Source organism: Psammomys obesus, unplaced genomic scaffold (assembly GCF_907164565.1).
Source record: "Psammomys obesus unplaced genomic scaffold, mPsaObe1.curated_primary_1811, whole genome shotgun sequence".
NCBI lineage: Eukaryota > Metazoa > Chordata > Mammalia > Rodentia > Muridae > Psammomys > Psammomys obesus.
This window is the reverse complement of record NW_026594216.1, coordinates 469,331-479,674: the sequence shown is the minus strand read 5'-3', so window position 1 is coordinate 479,674 and position 10,344 is coordinate 469,331. Positions and strand designations below refer to the sequence as shown.

The following is a 10,344-nucleotide window of genomic DNA, read 5'->3' as shown; positions in this document are numbered from 1 at the left end:
TCTTTCTTTCTTTCTTTCTTTCTTTCTTTCTTTCTTTCTTTCTTTCTTTCTTTCTTATTCCTTTCTGTTAGACAAAGTCAACTAATCTTTATTTCGCATAGGCATAAAGGCAATATAATAAAGCAAAGGCTTTCATGTACACATAATGTACTGGGCCAAACTGGTCCTATGCATGAAAAAATAAACCATGAATTATACTTTTATAAATCATTAACTCAAAATTGATGATAGAATTTCTAAAAATGACAAACTATATTAAGTATAAAAATCCAAAACAAGAAAAACCTACATGATTTTTTTTTTTTTAATCTTAGACTAGTCAAGACCTCCTTATATAGTCAAAAAGGCTTATGAATTCATGATCCTCTTGTCTCCATCACTCAAGCGCCAGGATACAGGCATGTGCCATCACCCCAGTTTGTGTAGTACTACGAATCCAACTCACGCTTTCCTAAATGCTATGCATTCTAGCAACTCAACTACCCTCCCAGACTCCTTGCATGTGTTTTATGGCTTCCAACTATGAGCCTGTCCTTGAATGATCAATAATCTGAATGCATTCTAAAATCTAGCTTCTTAAATTGGGGGTCATGTAGCTGAATGTGGGGTTATGAAAAATAACAAAAATGAGGTAATAGGAAATGAATTCTGGACATACAATAAAAAACAAATTCAAATTCAATAGTATAACAAATCCAGAAATACCTGAAGTTGCTTGTCTGTGCTCGTATTGCACAACTTCTGTACAACCTTGGTGCTGATCAGACAGGTACACTTTGCACTTACCGGTGAACACTGCCTGAAGCACCTCAGCTCATATTCAAAGCTACTCTGTGTTAGGAATCAGTTTTTAGTGTAAATACTAAGTTTTATTTGCATTTATCTCATGTTGTGGTGGCCCCAACCATGAAATTATTTGTTGCTACTTCATAACTGTAATTTTGTTACTATTACGAATCATGATGTAAATATCTGTATTATCCAATGGTACTAGGTGACCTCTGTGAAAGGCCCCTTTGACCCTGAGAACCACTGCCCTAGAGTGTCAAGTATTCATTTAATCTTTAATACACTACTAAACCAGTTCATTCAACACATTTGCACTCAAATTTGCTATGAGCTTTCATAAATGGTAATACTGTATGTATGCCAAAGAATTGTTTCAAATAAATTTCTTTATGATTTTATTATCAATGTTTTGTTCATATATCTATATACCCAACATCACGTAAAAAATTCTCTGTTCAGAAAAGGTTATGAGTGGGAAAAGTTTTAAAAGACCAGTTCTAAGAGACTTAATGTTGTTTGATCCCCAGAATCCACATGGCAGTAGGAAAGAAATGACTCCCCCACGCTGTTCTGTGACCTCCACATGTGTACCATGATACATTCAAACAGCAACATGCATGGGCATGCATGCACGAACACACACATACACACACAGACTTAAATTAATGATGAATTATTTCAAGAAGAGTTTGTATTTGTTTTTTGCCAAGTCCTCTGACTCACTACTTACCTGGGCCAGCTTTGTATTAATTCCTTGGCTTCTAGTTTTTCAGACCATGTAGACTGTGGGCTCGAAGCTTGAGTCAGTGATGGTAGGTATTATACTGTTTCCAGTATCAGATATCTCTATTCCTCTACCTGGATGTGTGGAGAAAAGAGACAAATTTCAGTGATCTCGCTTTACCAAGAGGGAGAGCTTCTTCTGGTCCTGCATTCCCAGAGTGTGTGTAGACTCTAAAAATCCTGGCTAAACTTGAGAAAGGGCAGTTCAGAAGATAAGAGTTACATATTTAAGAGGAAATGTTTGGTTTTCTTATCTTATGAAAATATTACTCACTGAAATAGCGATACCATTTGCATAAACTGGAAAAATATCATGTAGAGCATGTAACCAGGAGATCAAGGTATGAATCTTCCCTTCCAGTTCTGGTAGGAAGCAAAATTCTATTCCTAGTTCTTCACTGTTCTTTTTCCTGTTATAAGCCAAATGCTTCGAAGACAATAGCTAGTTTATCTCTCTTGCTTCAGTTCCTTCTTTGACTTTTCAGCCCCCAGGGTTCCCCTCTGTTTTGGGAGGTTATAGAAGGTTTGAGATATGGTTTTACCCTTTTGTTCTGGCTGGCCTGAAATACACTATTGTCTAAGGTACCTCAAATTTAAAATCCTCCTGTCTTACCTCCAAGTTCTGGGATTACAGGAATGAGACACTACGCCTGGCTGAAGAATTCCCCTTTCTTTCACAGGAACTGTGTTTTAGCCTTTAAAAAGCTAATATGACTCATTCAATATTTAGGTGTCTGGGTAAAAGATATGTTCAAAACATCTTGTTTGACCCCCTACTAGTAGAATAGCCTCCTCCCCATTTTACTGGTTTTTACTTCTAGTCCTTAATATTCAAAATGCAGCAAAGGACTGGAAAGACAGTTCAGCTTAATCCAAAATCTAAAATAAAAGCCAGGTATGGCAGAGTGTTTGTAACCCTATCACAGCAGAAGAAGAGACAGGAATATTCCTGAGGCTCACTAGTCAGCCTAGCCTACCGGAAAAGTTCCAGGCTAGAGAGTCATTCTATCTTTTAAAAAGGTATATGGCACCTGAGGCTGTCCTGTTCTCAACAGTCACAAATATGCATGTACACCTACACCTACAGACATACTGACATATACACACAGCACAAATGCTATCTTCTACGTACAACCTTTGCTAAGCTCTTTGCATGAAGAAGCAAGCACTTCTTGAGAAAACTTGACTTTCTGTGATATGATCATTTAGTGAAGGGGAAAGGCTCCAGCAACTGCAAACGCAGGGACTCACCCATCACTACTCAGGACTTGTTGAATAAACAAAAAACTGGCACCAAATCATCTTAACTCCAGCAACTGGTCTTGGATTTTCTATTTCAATAAACAGCATTATCATTTTCTCAGATTCTTGGACTTCACGGGAACTCTTGCAGAGGAGGCTCTCTCCAAAATGCTCACATGCTACCATTAAATAATGGCAATTCTACTTCTGCACATCATTTATTCCTTCCTTCCATCCTTTACCCACTGTACAGTGTAACTAGTCTGATTTAGATTTTTCACTCTTGGTTGAACTGCTTTTCTTCCCCTCTACCAATTCAATCTACATTTCCATTTTAATAAGTATGGCCCTGCCCAAACCCTTTTATAAAAGTAAAACTGTATGATATTGGACAAGCTTTAAAACTTGGCTGAGCCAGTTTTTCCTTTGAAAAATAAAAATATTATCAGCACAGATTGTACCATACACTAGTTACTAGAAAGGTATATACATTAATATATAAAAACATTCAAATTTCAGTTCCCATGTTGTATTCTTCATGATTCAAATGTTGAGCCAGTCTAGAGGCCAGCAACAAGAAAATAGAAATACAGGACATTTCCTTATCCTGGAAAAGTTCCACCAGACTGTGCTAGACAGTTATTATAGAAGTTACAGTGACAACAAGAAAAGAACCCGACATACTGGTGCTGTATAATCAGCAGTAGCTTTTAATATTGTCAAATACTCGTAAATTACCTTTATTTATGAGTTTTATGCATGTGGGGTAGGGGAGAGAAGTGTAAGTGCCATGTAGCCAGAGAACCAATTTCAGGAATCAGTTTCTTTTTCTACTATGTATAGCCCAGGGGTAGAACTCATGTCATTAGTGTTGCTAGCAAGTACCTTACATGCTGAGCCATCTCAAAGCCCCAGGTTTATTCGTTAATCAGTCTAAAAACAGCTCCTAGCTGCTTCAGTGAGGCTTATTCAAATACCAAGTGAGATAATCGATGTTAGGTTCTATCGTTAAGTGGTCAGTAAATATTATTTGATCCTTTTTACAATATGAAAGATACATTACCTGTTTTATGAGTTCAAAAGTTTTTAATCTTCCGAACTTAAACCTGTTCCTTTTTCAAATTCTAAAATCTAGATACAAAGATTATGTTATTATTTCAACCACATGACTTTCAGCAGCACATTAGTCTTAGCCTATTAACCAACAGTGTCTGTGGCCTGAGCATTAGAATGCAGCAGTATGAGCAAAATGTCTCTTTTAAATATGAGCTGATACTTGAGGTTTCTTTCTTTTCTTTTTCACAACAGTGACCTATCAGCTGTAAATAAAAACTGTTTAATTGTAGGAAGTCAATTTTCTTATTGTTTGGTACAGAAGACACATTTCCCTAAACCCCTCAACATTGTGGTTTTTGTTGTTTGTTTAATCCCACAATTATCACTTATTGGGTTTCAGGCAAAATACTTAATTTCTGAGATACAGTATGCTAATTTGAAATATAACTATAAAATGTCATAACGGCAGGGTAAGATGTAGTTGTATCGGTTTAGGTTTTAAAGTTTCTAACTGTTTAAACAGACAGCTGAGAGGCAAGACAGGGACAACTAAGAAGCTAACATAGACAGGAAGACTACTAACTGCCCATGCACCTTCACCTCCAAAAGCTAAAGTATGAGAGCAATTTCAGACCAAGATTAACATTGTAATGGTTAACTATTTTAAAGGTCAAAACATTAAAGAACCCTTTGAAAGACATGGGTAGAGTGTTTGCATAGCAAAAAAGTAGCCTTAAGTTCAATTTCCAGTACCCCCCCAAAAGTTTTAAAATTACTTGAAAACATTTAAGAACTTTACACAACAGTTAAGAATGTTTAACCAATCCTTTGGCATCTCTCAACCGTTTTTCTCTGCTTTCTTGGACGTTCCATGAATCAGAAATGCAGTCACGTTTTTTTTCACATTTAAAAGCTACTGGTATAGTAAAATGAACTTCTTTATGTTGTTTCTTCTAAGTGGTGACAAAAACAGAAAAATAAAAATGTAAACTCTGGATGTTCCAAGTGAACAAACCGGTAGCCCCACGCTTTGTTTCGGAGGTACACGGAAAATCAGGGCCTGAACAAAGCATAAAAGTGATTATTTTCTTAAGTTCTAACATGGCCTCTTGACAAATGTAAATATTTTCTAATGACTAATCTTAAGGCATCTAGTTACACGGCCAAGAAGTGAAAATTTGATAATGCAAAATAAATTTGTTGCATTTGGGTACTCTTCTTTATAAAATAAACTTGGGAAAGCTGGAGAATTTATTCCCGTCTCACTGCTTTTCAAAGCAATGTGGCGGTCAGGATTCATAGGACTAGTAACTTCCTTTCCGCTTGCGACCACTCCCTGAAACAAAATCATGGGTTGTAGACTGAAGCCTGTAAACACAAGGTCACCACTGGTCTCAGTTTTGAACTTCCCCAGTCCCCACCAAGTACAAATAAGGGCACAGAGATGAGAAAAGATACTCGGACAAAGGTTTCTTGAGCAGCTTCAACAATAGCAACCCCCAGGAAACACACACACCCTACGTCTTGTAGCTTCACTGTGTGCATGACATCAGAAAAAATATAGACACCAAACTTGGCACGAAGCATCGCTTGGGACATGCTGGTGGTAGAGGTACCAAAGAGAAAGTAGGACGCGAAGAACCACCATGACCCGTAGGTTCCCGGAGCTAGACCCCGACTCCGGTCCTGTGCATCACGAAGCTCGACGAACCAGGTGAGGCTGCCAGGGTTCCCGTAGCTCCCGCGCGCCCGCTGGGGCGAACGGGACTCGCATTGCGCCCTCAACCACGGCTTGCGAACACACCCTCCGACACAACATCCCGCTGGACGCCCACTCTCGGCCCTAGGACAGCCATTCTCCCCTCCCCGCCCTCCCACCCACCTTCTTTCCCGTCCAGGACCAAGCACCTCCAGCCTCAAGACGCAGATCAAGTCCTCTGCAGGAGCCAGGGCGGAGACCCGGGCGCGCTCCCGAGCAGATCGGAGGCGCGCAGCAGCCTTTTCTGAGTCCCCTCTTTACGGCAATCGTGAAAGTGTCGTGAACGTGCTGCCGCCTATCAGTCACTCAGTCGGCTGGAGTCGGAGTTGCTATTTCTAGGCTTGCGCTGGTTGGGTTCGGGGTAAGACTGCGGGCCCCCGGCCTGGGGAAGTGGCGGGGATGTCGCGGCCGTCATGGGGCGCATTTCTCCGGGGAGGAGTGGAGCGAGGGCGGGAGGACGTAACTGGGTGGCCGCGGACGGACTAGCTGTGGGGGAAAGCCGTCCTTGCTGGCGCCGGGTGGCCTCGCGCGCAGGGTTGTGGGGAGGGCGAGGGGCGACGCTGGCGATCCCGAAAGCTCTGGGTTTGGAGGTGGAGGGGCGCCTGCGCGGTGTGAGCGCCGGAGGGAGCACGGCGCGGCGGCCCACGGCGAGCCCAGGCTGGGGCGCCGGCCGCGCGGAACCGACCTTGCCTGGCGAGTCCACACCCTCCTGGCCCGGTGTTGCCAAGTCCACGAACCGTGCAGCATCCTGTGCGGTCCTTTGCCTTCCCTTTGGAGGGCGGTGGTGATGTTTCCTGGCGTGGGCCACGCTTGTTGTTGAGCAACTTTTCTAGAAATTTCAGCCCATGTTGACGAGCTCAGAGACTGCCAGCTAGAGCTCATTGCAGTCGCGTTCTTAGAAGGAGATTGCTGGGGTTTGCCTGTGTTCCCAGGAATGTTTGGATGAACCCCAAGCTTTCCATTTTACCAAGTTTGATTTTTTTGCAGTTCCGTGCATGGAATTTTACCGTGTTATCACTGCTGTTAAATATATAGTTTTGCCAGAACTCTCAACTCGCCAGACAACCTCTATTACAGTAGTAGGTAAATCCATAGTCATTATTCAACAGCTTATAAGGCCGTTATCTGTAAGTGGCCAGGATATTTCCTTTCTTCTTTAGAACTAAAAGGGATGTGTTCAGATAGGTGTGTTTTGAAGTGACTGCCTCGAACTCAAGGAAACTGTATAAGACATTTGGAACCTTTCCAGTTTCAAACTATCGTCATTCGAAAGAATGCCAGAGATTTGAAACTATAAAAACATTTTACTACGTATTTATTCTATGCTGAGAAAAACTGAAGTCCCTGTATAGCTGGTCATTACAGCCATTCCTTGCAAGAAATGAATTAGGTAATCTGCCTCTCACATTACCACCAATTACATTTTATTGCATAGCATTTTTTTTCCTAAGGTATATATTTTCTCTTATTGTTGTTGGAGTTTTGTTTGTTTGTTTGGTTGGTTTTTGTTTTTGTTTTTCGAGACAAGGTTTCTTCATGTATCGCTGGATGTTTTGAAACTCACTGTGTAGACCGGGATGTCCTCAATCTCAAGAGATTGACCTGCCTCTGCCTCCCGAATGCTGGGATTAAAGGTGTGGGCCACTACCACCCGGCCATATTTTTCTCTTTAAACCGGCTAGAAATTCTGGAGGTGTTCATTTTGAGGGTGCTGAGAGAGCAGAAAAATGAACAAGAGGCCAGGCTTTTGCTCCCCTATACCCCAAATGAAAGCTATTTCCACTTTTAAGGAACACAAGATTTCACTTCAGTAAAACACCAGATCTGAGCTACGCACTGTTTTGCTTCCAAGTGTATAGAAAAAAACGCTCTCTCCAAACTTCTTTATATATCGTTTGTTAAATATTGCCGAGCTTAATCCTTGATCATATTAATTTTCTTTCCTTCTGATTTTTTTTCCTCTTCTATGGTTTTCCTCCCTAATATTTTCAGTAATTAGTACCTTACTTGAGTAGTGGCAGAGGTCAGAAAGTTGTGTACTATGAATCCCCCTGAAAAGCTTGTAAACACAGTGCTGAATCAGTGCAGATAAAAACCTGACACCCTTAAACATGGGTGGGGGTGGGGCGGAAGGGAAGTTACAGAAGTTCACACAAGTTGGATGTTGTGTAAGTTTTCCTTATGGTCTGCTCAGCAGATAAGTTTTCTTTTTCTGCTGTTTTATTGAACATGACATTTATCACATGCTCCCCTCGTCGATGACAGGAATAAGGCAGGTCTAATACTGTTAACCTTTGCTCTAAGTGGGAGACTTGAAACTCAGATTGATTTTAATAAAATGTATTAAGTATTATTTCTTTGTTATATATACACACACACATATATATTCATGACTACACAAGAAAATGCTTTGTTAGGTAACCTCCCTTTTATGCTTCCAACAAGTTTATTGGCTGACATACAATGTAACTAAATTGAGGACAAGACCCACTTACACCACTCACACAGCCTTTTGCACTTCCTGGGAGTGTAGAATGGCATATCTAAGTTTAGAATAACCAAGTGCTTATTAAATACTAGAAGAATCATAGTAAGTATTGATTTTTTTTTTTAAATGTCAACTGTGGAATGAGATTGTGGGGGAAAGAATGATAACAAGAAAGGAATGGTCCCATGTTCGTGGAACTTAAAGAACATTGTGGAGGGTAAAAACAAAATAAAGCTCTACAAACAGAAAACTTTCAAAGCAAGATAAGGTCTACATGAAAGCTGAGCACTAGAGCCAAGTTGTAGCAGGAGAGAGGGTATTAACTGAATACAAGTAGAAAGGTTGCTAGAGTGGACAATATTATAAACTGAATTTCTGCAGGCAGCCTTTTTTTTTTTCAGTTTAAAATTACTTGTATAATTATGAAAACCTGTTCTCAGTTAACAGGCTGTACTCTAAAATTGTAGGTTTTATTACAGGCTCATTGGTACTTTTCCATTGAATCAAAGTAAAATCTCAATGCCCAACCATAGCCTGTGAACCTCTGCATTCAGTGATGCCTCAGACTTTATTTTCCTATTTCATTAACTTTTGTTCTGCCGTTGTGATCTCTTAGATACCAGAACAAGGTATACTTTACTGCCCCATTCTCCATTTCTTGGACTGTTCTTTGTCCTGTTCTTAATGTACCTAGTCCCCTCTTTTTCACTGAGCTGGGTATAAAACTACTTTCTTTGATGACTTCCACCATTATTTAAAATGTATACTTCCAATTCTTTTCTGTCTCAACACTTTATTTTCTGTATAATGGCTGTCATATCATATAGTATTTCTGCTTGCTTGCCAGATTTTATTACTAGGTAGGTATGGGAGCATGTCTGTTTTGTTCACTACACTCACATACTAGGTACATTTGGAACTTAGAACTTTTCTCTCATAAACATTACCTTGAGTGGTATGTTTCTAGGCTAGTCAGCAATAATTTCTAATTTGCTGTTTTTTTTTTCTTGTTATGATTTTAATTTCTTATGTAGTAAGAAAAGATACTTTCTGCATACCCTTTGGACATAGACCTGACTACACACACACACACGCACATTCAAAATTCAAGCAGTTGAGATAATTTTTGTTAATATTTGCAATGTCTTCCCAAATTTCCATTCTCATGCTCTTTGTTCTTTCTCTCCTAAGCTTCTTTTTGCAGCTGTCTCCTCCTTTAGCGTGTATTATTAGCTTTTCAAAATTCAGATAGCCAGGGTTTGTTGTTGTTTTCCCATTGTTAGTAGCCCCTCTCCCATGGGATTGCTGGAGGAAAGGTGGAGATGACCTAGAGCAGTGTCAGCAATCTCTCTGGCTGTTGGCATAAGTTGAAAGTAAAGTAGTATGTCAGGGGTGCTTGTACCTGAATTCACATTTACAGTGTTGTCAAATTGAGGTGTTCAAAAACTCACTGTCTTTTAATAATGTATGACTTATATAATGGTTAGATCAGACACAATTTGTCAAGAATGGTGTTCTTGTTTTGTTTTGGTGGTTTGTTTTTGTTTTAATGAACAGTAAAAGGTTAAAAGAAATTAGGTCATGAGGGGAAGAACTCAAAAGGAAAGTATCAGTTTCTCACCTAGTCCTGCCAGATGCTTAAACTTAAAACCATTAGGATCAATTGCTTGTAGCTATTCAGTTAAAATAAGCTAGAGCCCTCTGTGTACTCCCTTTTAAAAAACAAAAACAGTATGAGAATGAAACACACTGAGCCAACAAAATAAAGATGGAGCCAACTAAACTTTTATATCTTTTTCAAGAGACATCCTATAACAGCTGGTTATAGATTAATAAATATTAAAAAAAAATGGATCATCCAATTTAGCTATAGAGAAACTGGCTGCTAGATGCTGATAATACTAACACTGAGGAGCCTGAGACTGGAGGATTGAAAGTTCCCTGTTCAGCTTGGACTACCTAGCACATTCTGGGTCAGCCTGGGCATGCAGAATGAAATTCTGTCTCAAAATAGGGGAGGAAGGAGAGAATAAAGAAATAAATTCAGTTACTATAAAGGTAGGTATTTTGGTGATTGGTAGTCTACCTTTCAGTCTAAAGTTATAACATAGCTATATGTTGTTTATATATTTGTTAATATATTATTTAAGCATTGCTGTAGCACAGTACTCTAGTTGCTTAAATTGTGTGTGAGTTTATTTGTTGGAGTTTGGAAATTTGCTCAATT

General features: G+C 39.7%; 2 protein-coding genes across 4 annotated transcripts in view; one reads left to right on the top strand and one right to left on the bottom strand.

Annotated features, from left to right (window-relative positions):
- The window catches only part of Dram2 (DNA damage regulated autophagy modulator 2), a 24,804-nt gene extending 18,960 nt beyond the window's left edge, over positions 1-5,844 (bottom strand). For both annotated transcript variants that reach the window (XM_055618123.1, XM_055618124.1), the window contains exons 1-2: positions 5,753-5,844; positions 1,520-1,647 (exon numbers count right to left, since the gene is read on the bottom strand). The gene's annotated coding sequence lies outside the window, so the exon portion shown is untranslated. The remainder of the gene's footprint in view (positions 1-1,519; positions 1,648-5,752) is intronic.
- A 60-nt stretch (positions 5,845-5,904) lies between these two features.
- Cept1 (choline/ethanolamine phosphotransferase 1) overlaps positions 5,905-10,344 on the top strand; it is a 42,765-nt gene continuing 38,325 nt past the window's right edge. For both annotated transcript variants that reach the window (XM_055618122.1, XM_055618121.1), the window contains exon 1: positions 5,905-5,990. The gene's annotated coding sequence lies outside the window, so the exon portion shown is untranslated. The remainder of the gene's footprint in view (positions 5,991-10,344) is intronic.